This window comes from Callithrix jacchus, chromosome 1 (assembly GCF_049354715.1).
Source record: "Callithrix jacchus isolate 240 chromosome 1, calJac240_pri, whole genome shotgun sequence".
NCBI lineage: Eukaryota > Metazoa > Chordata > Mammalia > Primates > Cebidae > Callithrix > Callithrix jacchus.
In genome coordinates, this window is record NC_133502.1 from 41,063,292 (window position 1) to 41,078,587 (window position 15,296).

General features: G+C 38.3%; 1 protein-coding gene and 1 long non-coding RNA gene across 16 annotated transcripts in view; one reads left to right on the forward strand and one right to left on the reverse strand.

The window, feature by feature from the left end:
- The window catches only part of LOC103788360 (uncharacterized), a 413,224-nt gene that overhangs the window by 347,696 nt on the left and 50,232 nt on the right, over window positions 1-15,296 (reverse strand). For all 4 annotated transcript variants that reach the window (XR_013525688.1, XR_013525695.1, XR_013525686.1 and 1 more), the window contains exon 4: window positions 12,720-12,775. This is a non-coding gene — a long non-coding RNA (uncharacterized LOC103788360). The remainder of the gene's footprint in view (window positions 1-12,719; window positions 12,776-15,296) is intronic.
- Window positions 1-15,296, forward strand: part of KLF12 (KLF transcription factor 12) — a 653,112-nt gene that overhangs the window by 109,175 nt on the left and 528,641 nt on the right. The gene's annotated exons all lie outside the window — the stretch shown is intronic.

Here is a 15,296-nt window from a genome sequence, read left to right on the forward strand (position 1 = left end):
GCCTGATCAATGCCCTCTTTGTTCCAGATGGTATCTGCCCTCCTCTTGGAGGGACTGCCATTGACAAAATGGGTGGGGAGCCACAGAGGCAAGAAAAACTTGCAGAATATGAAAATATTTTATAAAACGCTTATTGCATGTACACCTGGGTGATAAAAATGGCAGTGGTTATGAAAGGTTTTAAAACTATCACTATTACATTATATTTGCTTGATATGTGCATAAAATAATGGTCTGGATAGAAGCATTTATCTATTTCCCTTACTATTACCCTCATCTTACCAGGAGACAGGAAGAGTTCCCAAATTTTATGTATTTACATATGTACAGAACCAAAAGTACCACTGGTATAAAGTTAGAATTGTATGAGTTATTCACTGAGTATGTGTGAGTGTGTATAAGTGTGTGTGTGTCTGTGTGAGTGTGTGGTTGTGTGTGTGAGTGAATGTGTATGCCTGTAGACAATTGGAGGGAGAATGATCCTTATACGCTGTTGGAATTTGAACTTTACATACCAGTTAACCTCAGATTTACTCCCATGAAAATTGAGTTGCCCAAATAAAATTGAATGGTTTGTTTTTAATAAATATTCTTGAATTTCCAAAGTTGCAATTCTGTAAAGTTGCCTGCAGAATTACTTTACAGAATTCAAAATAACCATCAAAAGAAACTAAAAAATCAAGACAGTGTTTCTATGTTTTCTTCGTATTTATTATAACCATATAAATAATTCTAGCTATTATTTTTATTACAATAGCTATTATGTACTGGAAAGTTGCTGTAAAAAATAAACTCTAAGTTTTCTGGGACCTTATCTCTTTAAGGCTTATAGCTGAACATAGCTATAAATTCACCTCAGTATTTGAAATTTTTGCTCAGAGCCTGTAATATTAAAGAAACCAAATAAATGCTCCCCAAATTAATTATTGGGAGTGAAATCTTACTTTTCCCAAACTCCTTTTGGGTACACGCTCCCTCCATGCATGCACATTTTCAATTAAACTATCTCAATAAAAAAGATGTAGAAACAAAATTTTTTAAAAATTCTAAACAAATATTACTATATATCCTACAGTATCTTTTAAAAATCCATTCTCAGGGTATCAGAGTCCAGAAAGAAAGGAAAGGGCATATTCACATTGTACAATTTGAAGAGAATTTTTTAAAGGCATTATTTTGAGGGCATCATCAGAATATGGGGAACGTACAAAAAGTACCACTGGACTGGTTAAAGGGGAAATTGTGACCATCCTCAGGCTAACGAAGTCAGTGGAGCAGAAACCCACGATGGAGAAAGCTTAGACGGAGAATGTTTAATGAAACCTACCATCTTCAGATGACTCTACCAAAAGATGGTAGAACAGCATTTTAAATGACATAGAGTTTAATACATCTTCTTTCCCACTACTTGCTGTCCTTGACAGGATCTGTGACTTTAGGTCAAGGGATGCAGCAGACCCAAAGTGCTCTCTCCTCCCTGTAAGATAAGGGCCTGGGAAATAAATATTCTGTCTTCTCTCTCCCTCCTCCTTCTGACCTCCTGCTGGTACTCCCAATTCCCAACTCAACCAGAAGTCAGAGGAAGCCTGCTTCGGTAGATCAGAATCCTAATTCCCAGAGCAGAGTGGTGAGAGTGGTAAGTGAAGCTAGAGAAAAAAACAGAGGATATCCAACATACCCAATATACTGTCTGGCAATGCATGCTCCGAGAGGACACATGGTTGTTGCATGTGTGCTCTTTAAATAAATAAATAAAATGTAATATTTTGCACTTGATACTTTCTTTAAAAACATAAAAGAGCGAATGAAAGGTTATATGCATGCATATCAAGAGCAATATGATTTATCTTATTCTCTTTTCATAATACCTTGTAAAAAATACATTTTTTGAGTTTTCCTTTTGTGCCATTATCATGCATTTTTGGATTGTAATGAATATCATGTGTGTGGCCATCAGCCATAAAAAAATTAAACTGCCAGGCGTGGTGGCTCACGACTGTAATCCCAGCACTTGGGGAGGCCAAGGCAGGCTGATCCTTTGAGGTCAGGAGTTCGAGACCAGCCTGGCCAACATGGTGAGACCCCCATCTCTACTAAAAAATACAAAAATCAGCCAGGCATAGTGGTGCGTGCCTGTGATCCCAACTATTTGGGAGGCTGAGATAGGAGAATCTCTTGAACCCAGCATGTGGAGGCTGCAGTGAGCTGAGATTATGCTGCTGCACTTCAGCCTAGGCAACAGAGTGAGACTCCATCTCAAAAAACAAAAACAACCAACCAACCAAAAAAAAAAAAAAACTTAATTAAACGCATAGAATTTCCCTGTTTGTGAAACTTGCATTTCAAGGTAGGAACCAAGACTCCTTCCCAACCTCAATGAAGCCTACCTCCCAACCTCAGCACAGAGACTTCATTGTATGAGGACCTTCTTTCTCTGGCAGGCTTGGGAAACGTGGCACAGGACCCTGCAATTCTAGGATTCATAGCAGTAGGTGTCCCCTGCTCAGCCTTTCAGTGTGTACTGCAGTTTACACGCCTAGCAAGAACGTGAAATGTTTTTCTAGCTGTGAGGCCACTGTGTCTGATTTTTTTGGCCCTCTCAAAGACTGTAAAGACCATCTTTAATAACTTTCTTTTCCACTAAAACTAGTTAAATTTAAGTTCTGCTGTTTGTAAATTTCTTTTAGTGAGTGGTGATACGCATTTCAAATGATTTTAATTTAATCTTATGAGATATTCCTGCCAAATAAAAAAACTCGAGCTTGGAAAAGTGAAGATCACACACCTTGTAGCTGGCCAAAGGGCCAACCGCAGAGAGCTTTCTGGTGCCAAAGCTTATGTTCCGTCTGCTTTCCACAATGCCTTTTCACCCCATCTGCTAGTTAATTCACCTAAGAAGTCAAAACAAACTCTTCAAAAGAAGCTAGTCCTGAAAGAATTTCTCTAGAGAAATTTGAAGCAAAAAAGATAATTATGAGTTGAACGGCTTTATAGATACAACTACAACTACATAAAAGAAATTCTTAAAAACTGGTTGGTTTTCAGGATAAGTAGAAAAGTGCTATGATTCAATATATGAAGTATGGGAGTGACATCTCTCTCAAACCAAACATATTTGAGTGTATTTCTTTTGTTATTCCTATCAGTAAGCACATCTAAATGTGAAATTCAGATGTCATCTAGCCTCCCTACTGGCCGTTAAAACACAATAGATATTTGGTTTCTTTGGTGGTTTAGGTATTTGCCAAAGTGACAGTATTAGGAGATGGAGCCTTTAAGAAGTGATTAGATTATGAGAGCTCCTCCTCTTGTGAGTGGGATTAGGTGTCTTTATGAAAGGGTTTCATGAAGGGAGTTCTTCTAGCTTGTTCTTCCTCCTTCTGCCCTGTGAAGACTCAGTGTTCCTCCTCTCCTAAGGATACAACCCCTACCAGATAACCAAACCTGCTGGCACATTGATCTTGGACTTCTAAGCTTTCACAATTGTGAGAAAATAAACATTGGTTTTTTATAATTACCCAGTCTCTGGTATTTTGTTATAGCAGCATAAATGGACTAAGACACTGTCTATTAATTCCTAGACAGGCAATTCAAAAATTCTTAAATTACATTTCTGCTCTATGTGCTATGTTCTGGTTCCTGGACTCAAACATGCTCTACTATACCATTTTCACCACCACCACTGCAAAAAGCAACTTTATTGGAGATCTGTGGGCACAAAGAAGTGTTATATATCATGCAACTGTCTCACACCTCATCTTTTCTTTCTTTGTTCTCCCTTCTCTCATTCTTCCTTCTGAGGGTGCCCGCAGTTCTCCCAATTATGTTCCCTTTAGGAAAAAAAGAAATGAAATCTTTCCCTTACAACAAATATATATCCAATCCATCCATATGTTCAGCAAAACAAACGATCACCATCCACTTAGAAAACCATTGTCTTCAGAGACGATCCAAGGTGGACCAAAAGGAAAAGCTCTGGAGTGCAGTTCCCAGTGAGAACACAGAGGGTAAGTGATCACCGCATTTCCAAACAAGTATTTACTGCCCACAGACCAGGGATTTTGGGCAGAAAAGCACCACTAACCTCCAGCATGGCTGTTGCAGCTGGCAAAATGTGTCTCCGCACAAAATCTCACACAAATCTGGGTGACCATTTCAACTGGCACCTGGAACAGCTGGGAGACAGAGTCACCCATTCAACTGAAAAAAAGAAGGCAGAAAGAGGGAGCCAGGTGATCTGGCTCGGCAGGTCCCACCCCCACAAAGACCAGCAATCTGAAACGGTCTGGATTGAGAGTTTCACGGCAAGCACAGCTGGACCTAGGATGGTCCAGCTCTGTGGGGGGAAGGACGTCTGCCATGACCAAGGCAGTCCACTACTACTGAGGGAGTCTGCCATTATTGAGGTAGACTGCCATTACTGAGCCAGTTCTAACTATATTCCTATAAACAAAACCACAATGTAGTTCACAAAGGAGCTGAGCAGAGCCTACGGCAGCTCAGCAACCCCTCTGCTGTCAGACTGTGACTAGGCTACCTTCTTGCTGGGTAGGACATCTCTGAAAAAAGGCAGCAGCATGACAGGAACTTATAAGTAAAGGACCACCTTCCCAGGGCAGAGCACCTGGGGAAAAAGGCAGTAATGAGTTCCATTGTAGCAGACTTAAACGTACCTGCACAGCAGCTCTGAATGGCACAATAGAGCTCACAGCTCAGCACTTGAGCTCCTATAAGGGACAGACTGTCTCCTCAAGCAGCTCCCTGACCCTGTATATCCAAAGAGACACCTCATAAAGGAGAGCTTAGGCTGATATCTGGCAGGTATCCTTCTGGGACAAAGATAACAGAAGAAGAAACTGGAAGCAACCCTTACTGTTCTGCAGCCACCACAGGTGATACCCAGGCAGGCAGAGTATAGAGTGGACCTCCAGCAGGCCTACAGCAGGGGGGTCCTGACTGTTAGAAGGAAAAGTAAAAAACAGAAAGAAATAACTTCATCATCAACAAAAAGGACTTCCACTTAGAGACCCCATTCGAAGTCACCAACTGCAAAGACCACAGGTAGATACATCCACAAAGATGGGAAGAAGCCAGCACAAAAAGGATGAAAACACCCAAAACAAGAATGCCTCTCCTCCTCCAAGGGATCACAACTCCTCATCAGCAAGGGAACAAGGCTGGATGGAGAATGAGTCTGATGAATTGACAGAAACAGGCTTCAGAAGGTGGGTAATAACAAACTTCTCTGAGCTAAAAGATCATGTTCTAAACCAATGCAAAGAAACTAAGAACCTTGAAAACAGGTTTCACAAAATGCTAACAAGAATAAACAGCTTAGAGAGGAATACAAATGAATTGATGGAGCTGAAAAACACAACACGAGAACTTTGCAAAGCATACACAAGTTTCAATAGCCAAATGGACCAAGCAGAAGAAAGGATATCAGAGATTGAAGATCAACTCCATGAAATAAAATGAGAGGGCAAGATTAGAGAAAAAAGGGTAAAAAGAAATGAACAAACCCTCCAAGAAATATGGGATTATGTGAGAAGACCTAATTTACATTTGATAGGTGTACCTGAATGTCACGAAGAGAATGAAGCCAAGCTGGAAAACACTCTTTAGGATATTATCCAGAAGAACTTCCCCAACCTAGCAAGGCAGGCCAATATTCAAATCCAGGAAGTACAGAGAACACCACAAAGATATTCCTCAAGAAGAGCAACCCCAAGGCATATAATCGTCAGATTCACCAGGGTTGAAATGAAGGAAAAAATTATAAGGGCAGCAAGAGAGAAAGGTCAGAAAACCCACAGAGGGAGGGCCATCAGACTCATGGCAGATCTCTCAGCAGAAACCCTACAAGCAAGAAGAGAGTGGGGGCCAATATTCAACATCCTTAAAGAAAAGAACCTTCAACCTAGAATTTCATATCCAGCCAAACTAAGCTAAATAAGCGAAGGAGAAATAAAATCCTTTACAAACATGCAATTGCTCAGCGATTCTGTCACCACCAGGCCTGCCTTACAAGAGCTCCTGAAAGAAGCACCAAACATAGAAAGGAACAACCAGTACTAGCCACTCCAAAAATGTACCAAATGGTAAAGACCATTGACACAAAGAAAAAACTGCGTCAACTAATGGGCAAAACAACCAGAAAGCATCAAAATGGCAGGGTCAAATTCACACATAACAATATTAACCTTAAATGTAAATGGGCTAAATGCCCCAATCAAAAGATACAGACTAGCAAATTGGATAAAAAGTTGAAACCTATCGGTGTGCTGTATCCAGGAAACCCATCTCACGTGCAAGGATACACATAGGCTCAAAATAAAAGGTTGGAGGAAGCTTTACCAACCAAATCAAGAGCAAAAAACAAACAAACAAACAAACAAAAAAAGCAGGTGTTACAATCCCAGTCTCTGATAAAATATACTTTAAACAACAAAGATTAAAAGAGACAAAGAAGGGCATTACATAATGGTAAAAGGATCAATGCAACAAGAAGAGCTAATGATCCTAAATATATACCCACTCAATACAGGAGCAACCGGATACATAAAGGAAGTTCTTAATGACCTACAAAGAGACTTAGACTCCCACACAATAATAATAGGAGGCTTTAACACTCCACTGTCCATGTTAGACAGATCAACAAGACAGAAAATTAACAAGGATCTTCAGGACTTGAACTCAGATCTGGACCAAGCAAACCTAATAGACATTTACAGAACTCTCCATCCTAAATCCACAGAATATACATTATTCTCTGCACCATATCACACCTACTCGAAAATGGACCAGATAAGTGGAAGTAAATCACTCCTCAGCAAATGCAAAAGAATGGAAATCACAACAGTCTCTCAGACCACAGTGCCATTAAATTAGAACTCAGGATTATGAAACTAACTCAGAACCACACAACTTTATGGAAACTGAACAACTGGCTCTTGAATGTTGACTGGATAAACAATGAAATGAAGGCAGTAATAAAGATGCTCTTCAAAACTAATGAGAATGAAGATACAACATATCACAATCTCTGGGACACATTCAAAGCAGTGTCTAGAGGAAAATTTATAACAATAAATGCCCACATGAGAAGCAAGGAAAGATCTAAAGTTGACACCCTATCATCAGAATTGAAAGAGCTAGAGAAGCAAGATAAAAAAACTCAAAAGCTAGCAGAATATGAGAAATAACTAAGATCAGAGCAGAACGAAAGGAGATAAAGACACAAAAAACCCTTCAAAAAAATCAATAAATTCAGGAGCTGTTTTTTGAAAAGATCGACAAAATAGACCACTAGCCAGATTAATAAAAAAGAAAAGGGAAAAGAATGAAATAGATGCAATAAAAAACTATAAAGGGGATATCACCACTGATTCCACAGAAATACAAACTACCAACAGAGATTACTACAAACAACTCTATGCACATAAACCAGTAAACCTGGAAGAAATGGATAAATTCCTGGACAATTGCACCCTTCCAAACCTAAACCAGGAAGAAGTTGAAGCCCTAAATATACCAATAACAAGGGCTGAAGTTGAGGCAGCAATTAATAGCCTACCAATCAAAAAAAGCACAGATCCAGATGGGTTCTCAGCCAAATTCTACCAGACATACAAAGAGGAGCTGGTACCACTCCTTTTGAAACTATTCCACACAATCCAAAAAGAGGGACTCCTTCCCAAATCACTTTATGAGACCAACATCATCCTGATACCAAAACCCAGCAGAGACTCAACAAGAAAATAAAACTTCCAGCCAATATCCATGATGAACATAGATGCAACAACCTTCAATAAAATACTGGCAAACCGATTGCAACAACACATCAAAAAGCTTATCCACAGGCTTCATCACGGGGATGCAAGGTTGGTTCAACATACATAAGCCTATAAACATAATTCACCACATAAATATAACCACAGACAAAAACCACATGATTATCTCAATAGATGCAGGGAAGTCCTTCAACAAAATTCAACAGTTCTTTATGCTAAAAACTCTCAATAAACTAAGTATCGATGGAACGAATCTCAAAATAATAAAAACTATTTACGACAAACCCACAGCCAATATCATACTGAATGAGCAAAAACTGGAAGCATTCCCTTTGAAATTGAAATCTGGCACTAAACAAGGATGCCCTCTCTCACCACTTCTATTCAATATAGTATTGGAAGTTATAGCCTGATCAATCAGGCAGAAAAAAGAAATAAAGGGTATTGAATTAGGAAAGGGGAAGTCAAATTGTCTCTATTTGCAGATGACAAAATTGTGTATTTAGAATACCCCATCATCTCAGCCCAAAATCTTCTGAAATTGATAAGCAACTTCAGCAAAGTCTCAGGATACAAAATCAATGTGCAGAAATCACAAGCATTACTATACACTAATAACAGACTTAAAGAGAGCCAAATCAAGAATGAACTCCCATTCACAATTGCTACAAAGAGAATAAAATACCTAGGAATACAACTAACAATGGATGTAAAGGACCTCTTCAAGGAGAACTACAAACCACTGCTCAAGGAAATAAGAGAAGACACAAACAGATGGAAAAACATTCGATGCTCATGGTTAGGAAGAATCAGTATTATGAAAATGGCCATACTGCCCAACAAAATTTATACATTCAAAGCTATCCCCATCAAGCTACCTATTACCCTCTTCACAGAACTGGAAAAAAACACCTTAAACATCATATGGAATTAAAAGGGAGCCCACTAGCCAAGTCAATTCTAAGAAAAAAGAACAAAGCTGGAAGCATCACGCTACCTGACTTCAAACTATACTACAAGGCTACAGTAATCAAAACAGCTTTGTACTGGTACCAAAACAGAGATATAAACCAATGGAACAGAACAGAGGCCTCGGAGTCAACGCCACACATCTACAACCTCTGATCTTTGACAAACCTCACTAAAACAAGCAATGGGGAAAGGATTCTCTGTTTAATAAATGGTGTTGGGAAAAGTGGCTAGCCATCTGCAGAAAGCAGAAACTAGACCCCTTCCTGACACCTTACACTAAAATTAACACCAAATGGAACAAAGACGTAAACAGAAGACCTAACACCATAAGAACCCTAGAAGAAAACCTAGGCAAAACCATTCAGGACATAGGCATAGGCAAGGATTTCATGACTAAAACACCAAAAGCATTAGCAACAAAAGTGAAAATAGACAAATGGGATCTAATTAAACTCCAGAGCATCTGCACAGCAAAAGAAACAATCACTAGAGTGAACCAGCAACCAAAAGAATGGGAAAAAATTTTTGCAATCTACCCATCTGTCAAAGGACTATATATCCAAAATCTATAAAGAACTAAAACAGATTTATAAGAAACAAACAAACAAACAAACAAACCCATTCAATAGTGAGTGAAGGATATGAACAGACACTTTTCAAAAGAAGACATCTATGAGGCCAATAAACCTATGAAAAAACGCTCATCATCACTGGTCATTAGAGAAATGCAAATCAAAACCAGATGGAGATACCATCTCACGTCAGTCAGAATGGCGATCATTAAAAAATCTGGAGACAACAGATGCTGGAGAGGATGTGGAGAAATAGGAACACTTTTAAACTGTTGGTGGCAGTGTAAATTAGTTCACCATTGTGGAAGACAGTGTGGCGATTCCTCAAGGACCTAGAAATAGAAATTTCATTTGACCCAGCAATCCCATTACTGGGTATATATCCCAAGGATTATAAATCATTCTATCATAAAGACACATGCACACGTATGTTCACTGCAGCACTGTTTACAATAGCAAAGACCTGGAACAAATGCCCATCGATGACAGAGTGGACAAGAAAAATGTGGCACATATACACCATGGAATACTATGCAGCCATAACAAACGATGAATTCGTGTTCTTTGTAGGGACATGGATGACTCTGGAAACCATCATTCTCAGCAAACTGACACAAGAACAGAAAATCAAACACCACATGTTCTCACTCATAGGTGGTGTTGAACAATGTGAGAACACATGGACACAAGGAGGGCAGCATCATACACTGGGGTCTGTTAGGGGGAACTAGGGGAAGGACAGTGGGGGGTAGGGAGTTGGGGAGGGATAAGTTGGGAGAAATGCCAGATATAGGTGACAGGGATAGAGGCAGCAAACCACATTGTCATGTATGTACCTATGCAACAATCCTTGCATGTTCTGCACATGTACCCCAGAACCTAAAGTGCAATAAAATACATTTTTTTAAAAATAAAATAAAATAAAGCCATTGTCTTCAGATGGCTTTAACAAAGGCAGAGGAAACAAGCTAAAGAACATAAACATACATTTTTGTTGCAAATACAAGTAGCATAGGGACACGTTAGCAATCATCAGAACTTTCTTCCTAACAGAAGGGGCCAGAAGAAAGGAAGAGATTAGACATACTGAAGGTATGTGGGGTAGAGAGGAAGTTGCTGAGAGTTGGGCTTATAATATTGGTTTCTCCCATATTTTTTTTGACGTTTTAGATTGAATTTTATTTAGTCTAAGCAGGAGGTCTTTGATTATATTATTTAAACTGTGCATAGTGTTCTTGTGTGTATATGGAAAGTAGATGAAGGCATGGAGGAAATTGGAACAAAAGGTGGGAAATGATCCTTGTTAACTTAAACATACAGAACCTTGGGCTATGAGTAACTTTGGCAGTAAACAGTTTGCATAGCATAGGAATCAAGTGTGGGCTGTAGAGTCAAATAAACCTGAGTTTAAATCCTGGCTTTACCATTTATTTATGGTCTAATTGTGGAGTAGTGCCTGGAATTCATTGGTTCTCGTTTGTAAAGAGAGGGTAATAATAGTTTTTACCTGATAGATATGTCTGTTGATTAAACTAGGTGGCATATATAGACCACTTAGCCCAGTGGTTTTCTTCTACATCTTTAAAAAGGAAAGTTCCTTGGCTGGGTGATTACATGGCTCATACCTGTAATCCCAGCACTTTGGAAGACCCAGGCAGGAGGATCACTTGAGGTCAGAAGTTCAAGATCAGCCTGGCCAAGATGGCAAAACTCTGTCTCTACTAAAAATACAAAAATTAGCCAGGCATGGTAGCGGGTTCCAGTAATCCCAACTACTTGGGAGGCTGAAGCAGGAGAATTGCTTCAATCCAGGAGCAGAAGTTGCAGTGATCCGAGGTCACACCACTGCACTCCAGCCTGGGTGACAAAGTGAAACTCCATCTCAAAAAATATATACATTCCTTAAAAGAAAGAGCTTTCAATCTGATTCTAAGAGGTACCCGTGTATGCTGCTTCTGGGTCTGTGGTAACAATTCAAGAGGTAGCAGCAAATAGTGTGATAGTGGGGAAAAATGAATAAACACCATGCTAGCATAATTCATTTTCTTGGAAAATCTGCACATTTAAAGAATTTAGAAAATTATTTGGAGAAGTCCATAGATTTTACTAGACAGTACAAAGTGCCCATAGCATAAAAATGATTTCTACTTGTGCCTCCTCTTTAGCATAGGACATCGAAGTGCAGATCATAGCTTTGCAATTGTATTGGCAACTTTTACTTATTTTATAAAATATGTCTGTCAAACTATTGAAACATAAAGTAACAAAACTAATTTCTCATGTCACATGCAAAAACCCATTTCATTACCTTGTAATCACATATTACACTATGTGAAACCAAAGCATAATAAGCATGCATAAATCATATTACAGAGACTCTACACCTTATACATTCAAAATATCCTTTTAACAGATCCAATGGGTATTTGTAAATTTCTGGAAAGTAACTTTTAAATGTAAAACCAAGGGCTACAGTCATATTTGAAAGGGAAGATCAGGTATCCTAGACTAGTAAAAAATTATTAGTTCTACTTCTAGGACTTTAACAAACTGTGGCTTTTTATACTCAAAGTACTTTGCAAAAGGAATTGAACTGGAATAACCAGTTAGAATTTTTAACATAAACTGACAGGCTGCTTTGGTTGCTTATATATTATAGGTCTAGTATTAGTTGTTACTATTTTCTGTTTTTTTTTTTTTTAAAAAAACAGTCAAGGCACTCCTCATGATTGGTTATTCTGCTCTTAAGGAAAGTATCAATTTCCCAAAGAGCTCATCAGTTTGCTGCCTTTTGTTTACAAGGCCTAGTTACAGTAAGTTTGAAAGTGACTGTGGAGGTATGAACCATATACCTAAAAGCCACTGATACCTAGTCAACATAGGTAATTTGAAGTGAAAAGAGAAAATCTCAGTCACTCACAATTTCTCTCAAAAATGGGAATCACAGAATTTTTTTAAAAGGGAATTTAAATAATTTTTAAGAGCTAGTAAAGGTAAAATATATATATGTATATATATAATATATACTCTACGTATACATATATACGTGTATATATATGTATACATATATACGTGTGTGTATATATAGAGAGAGATAGTATATATGATATACACACACACATATGTATAAATATATAGAGAGAGAGTAGGGGAATACAAGTAAATTTTATAGCTTCTATATACCAAACACCTCCCCGTGAACTGTCCTCTCTGAAGCTCTAAGAAATTTTGTTTCAAGGGTGTAAGGAATGACTTATTTCCATGAGTCCGGGGCTCTGTGCTTTCTAACTTGTCCTCTAAGTCAGCCTGTATGCTAGAGCTGTGCAGCCACGCAGTGATGATTTCTTCAGGGAGATGTCAGGAAAAATCCACCACCACTTACTTCCTTGTCACAGGAGACCCTAATCCCGAGTGCAGAAGCAGGCGGCTCTCATTAACCTAGAAGACAGACATTGAACACTGAGATACAAGAGGGAAAATGGGCTCCTCCTAGGATTACATCAGAATGCATTGATGCTAGTTGTTTAAATATAAGTGAAAGAAAACAAAGATAACTCAACAAAATAAAAAGTAAAAAGGTTTTTCAGGGCTTTGGACATTTATATTCTTATGATACTAACAGTGGTCAAGAAGGAAAATCCTATCTTGTGATAAAGTAACAAGAAAGAAACCTCAGATGTAGCTTAGCCAGAAAGGAAATGATAAATCAGCCACCTGCATGCCACAGATGCCAAGCTCTTTGAATTTCCCTGCTAATTCAGAAACAGAATATACTGCTAGTCACATGCTTCACATAAAATCCTTTGAAAGGGGAATTCATTAGAGAGAGAGTTCACAATATAATGAAGCAGACATTTATTGCTAAAATGATTGCTGACCTGGCTTTTTAGTTATTTTGGTTCACATTAAGATACTCCTAGCTTGTAGCTTCAAAAGCATATTGAGTGTAAAGCAATGTGTAGCAGTGCCCTGTGCTTCCAGAGGTCACTGGCAGAGTAACTGTAGGTCCCAAGAACACATCTGGGAATCCAAACATAAGTGGAGAAAAAGGTCTTTGAACAGAGTGGAAAACAGTTGTCACAAAGCTCAGACACTGTCTTCTGAAGGAGAGGAAAGAGTTGATACGGCCATTGAAACACTGAATCTCAGCTCTCCTGGTGATAAATTGTCAGTAGCAGCCTGGGTTACTTCCATCAGGAAAATGTAAATAATAATATCTATTTTATAAAGTCTCTATGAAAATGCTATAGATGATGCATATAAACATCTACCTGAAACATAAAAGACACTTAACTGGTAGTTATTATAATTATTATTTTGAAGACTGTAGGAACCTCTTTCATTCCTTCCTTCAAATGATAAAGTATTAATTAAGGAAACAGATTAGAAACCAGGACTATATTCACTACACAAAAAATAATAGGTGAAAGAAATTAAGTAGCCAGAAGAACAATCGGGGCACAGTGTTCAGAAACCAGACCCATTCTTGGCAAAACCTTTGTTAATCATCACCCTTGCGGGCATCACTACATTACAGCACAGAATTAACGCTGGTAATAATAACAGTTAAACATCAAAGGAAGACCAGCCTTAGTGTCAGCTGCACAAGAAGGCAAGGGAAATATGCAGTATTTTCTTAAATACATTTTCTAAAGTTTTTTTTTAATTAAATAAAACATCTTGCTTCTTCAATATATAAACTCTACTAAGATACTGTTTTTCACCTATTAGATTTGCAAAGATCAAAAAGTTTGGTGCACTGTTGTTAGGGGAGCTGAAAGAGACATTTTAATATATTGTCAGTGGGAGTGCCTTTTGGTACAACCCCTGAAGAGGGTAATTTGATAATACCTGTAAAATTACTAATGTACATACTTTTGACTCAGGGAGTCTACTTCAGTAACAAATACTAAAAATATACCCTCAAGCGTGTGAATTGATGTGACAAGGTTACTCTTTGCAATAATCTTTGCAATTACAAAATACTGGAAAAATAACATTACTCAACATTGTAGTAGTTAAATAATGTTTTTCATTCAATGGAATACCTTGCACACGTTACGGAAAAATATGTGGACATTCTTCAAGGACTAGTCAAAAACAATTTCTGACAACTTGTTAAGATGAAAAAAGATGTGAAAAGAGTATATAGTGTATACGGATGGATGGATAAAATATATACATATATGTTGTTTATATATGAGTGAAATATCTCTGGAAAGATACAACAGAAATTAGCAACACTGGTTGAACTCAGGAGTTGGAGAATGAGGTGAAAGGTAGATCTTTTGCTCTTATGTACATCTTAAATTTTGAACCATGTGAATATATTACCTATTCAGCAAGCAAAACAATCTTTGCTCCCAAAATCAGCAGTGGGAACAAGGCCTAGAAATGGAAGACTCATCTGTGGGCTGTTGAGTGGGGGCAGTCCCACATACAAAGTCAGATACACCAGTTAAGGTTGGTGCCATCTATGGAAAGGAAAGCAACTCGGCGGCCTCACTGCCATGAGGAAAAATGCATGCCCGATATAGACGTTCTTTGGGAAGGAAGGCTATGATCTATGACGTGTTTTTCCTGTCCTGTTGTCTTACAAAACCAGAAGAAAAACTGTGTTTTTCAGTTTTTCTTATGAGTCTACTGTTGTCTATAATTCCTTTATGTCCTGCAAATAAATTATGGAAGGTTAGCAAATATTTTTTCCTAAATGTGTTCACTGAAACAAGTGTCCCACAGAAAGTTCCACTGGAAAGATGATTCTGTGATCAAATAGGTTTATGAAACCCTGAGTGTCATTTTGCATACTTGCATATTCATGAGGCACAGGAGCACTTCCAAACTTATTTAAGCAGGAAAATCGCTTTTTGGGTTTTGTTGGGGTTTTTTTTGGAGACAGGTTCTTGCTCTGTTGTCCAGATTGCAATGTCAGCCCATTGCAAACTCCGCCTCCCAGGTT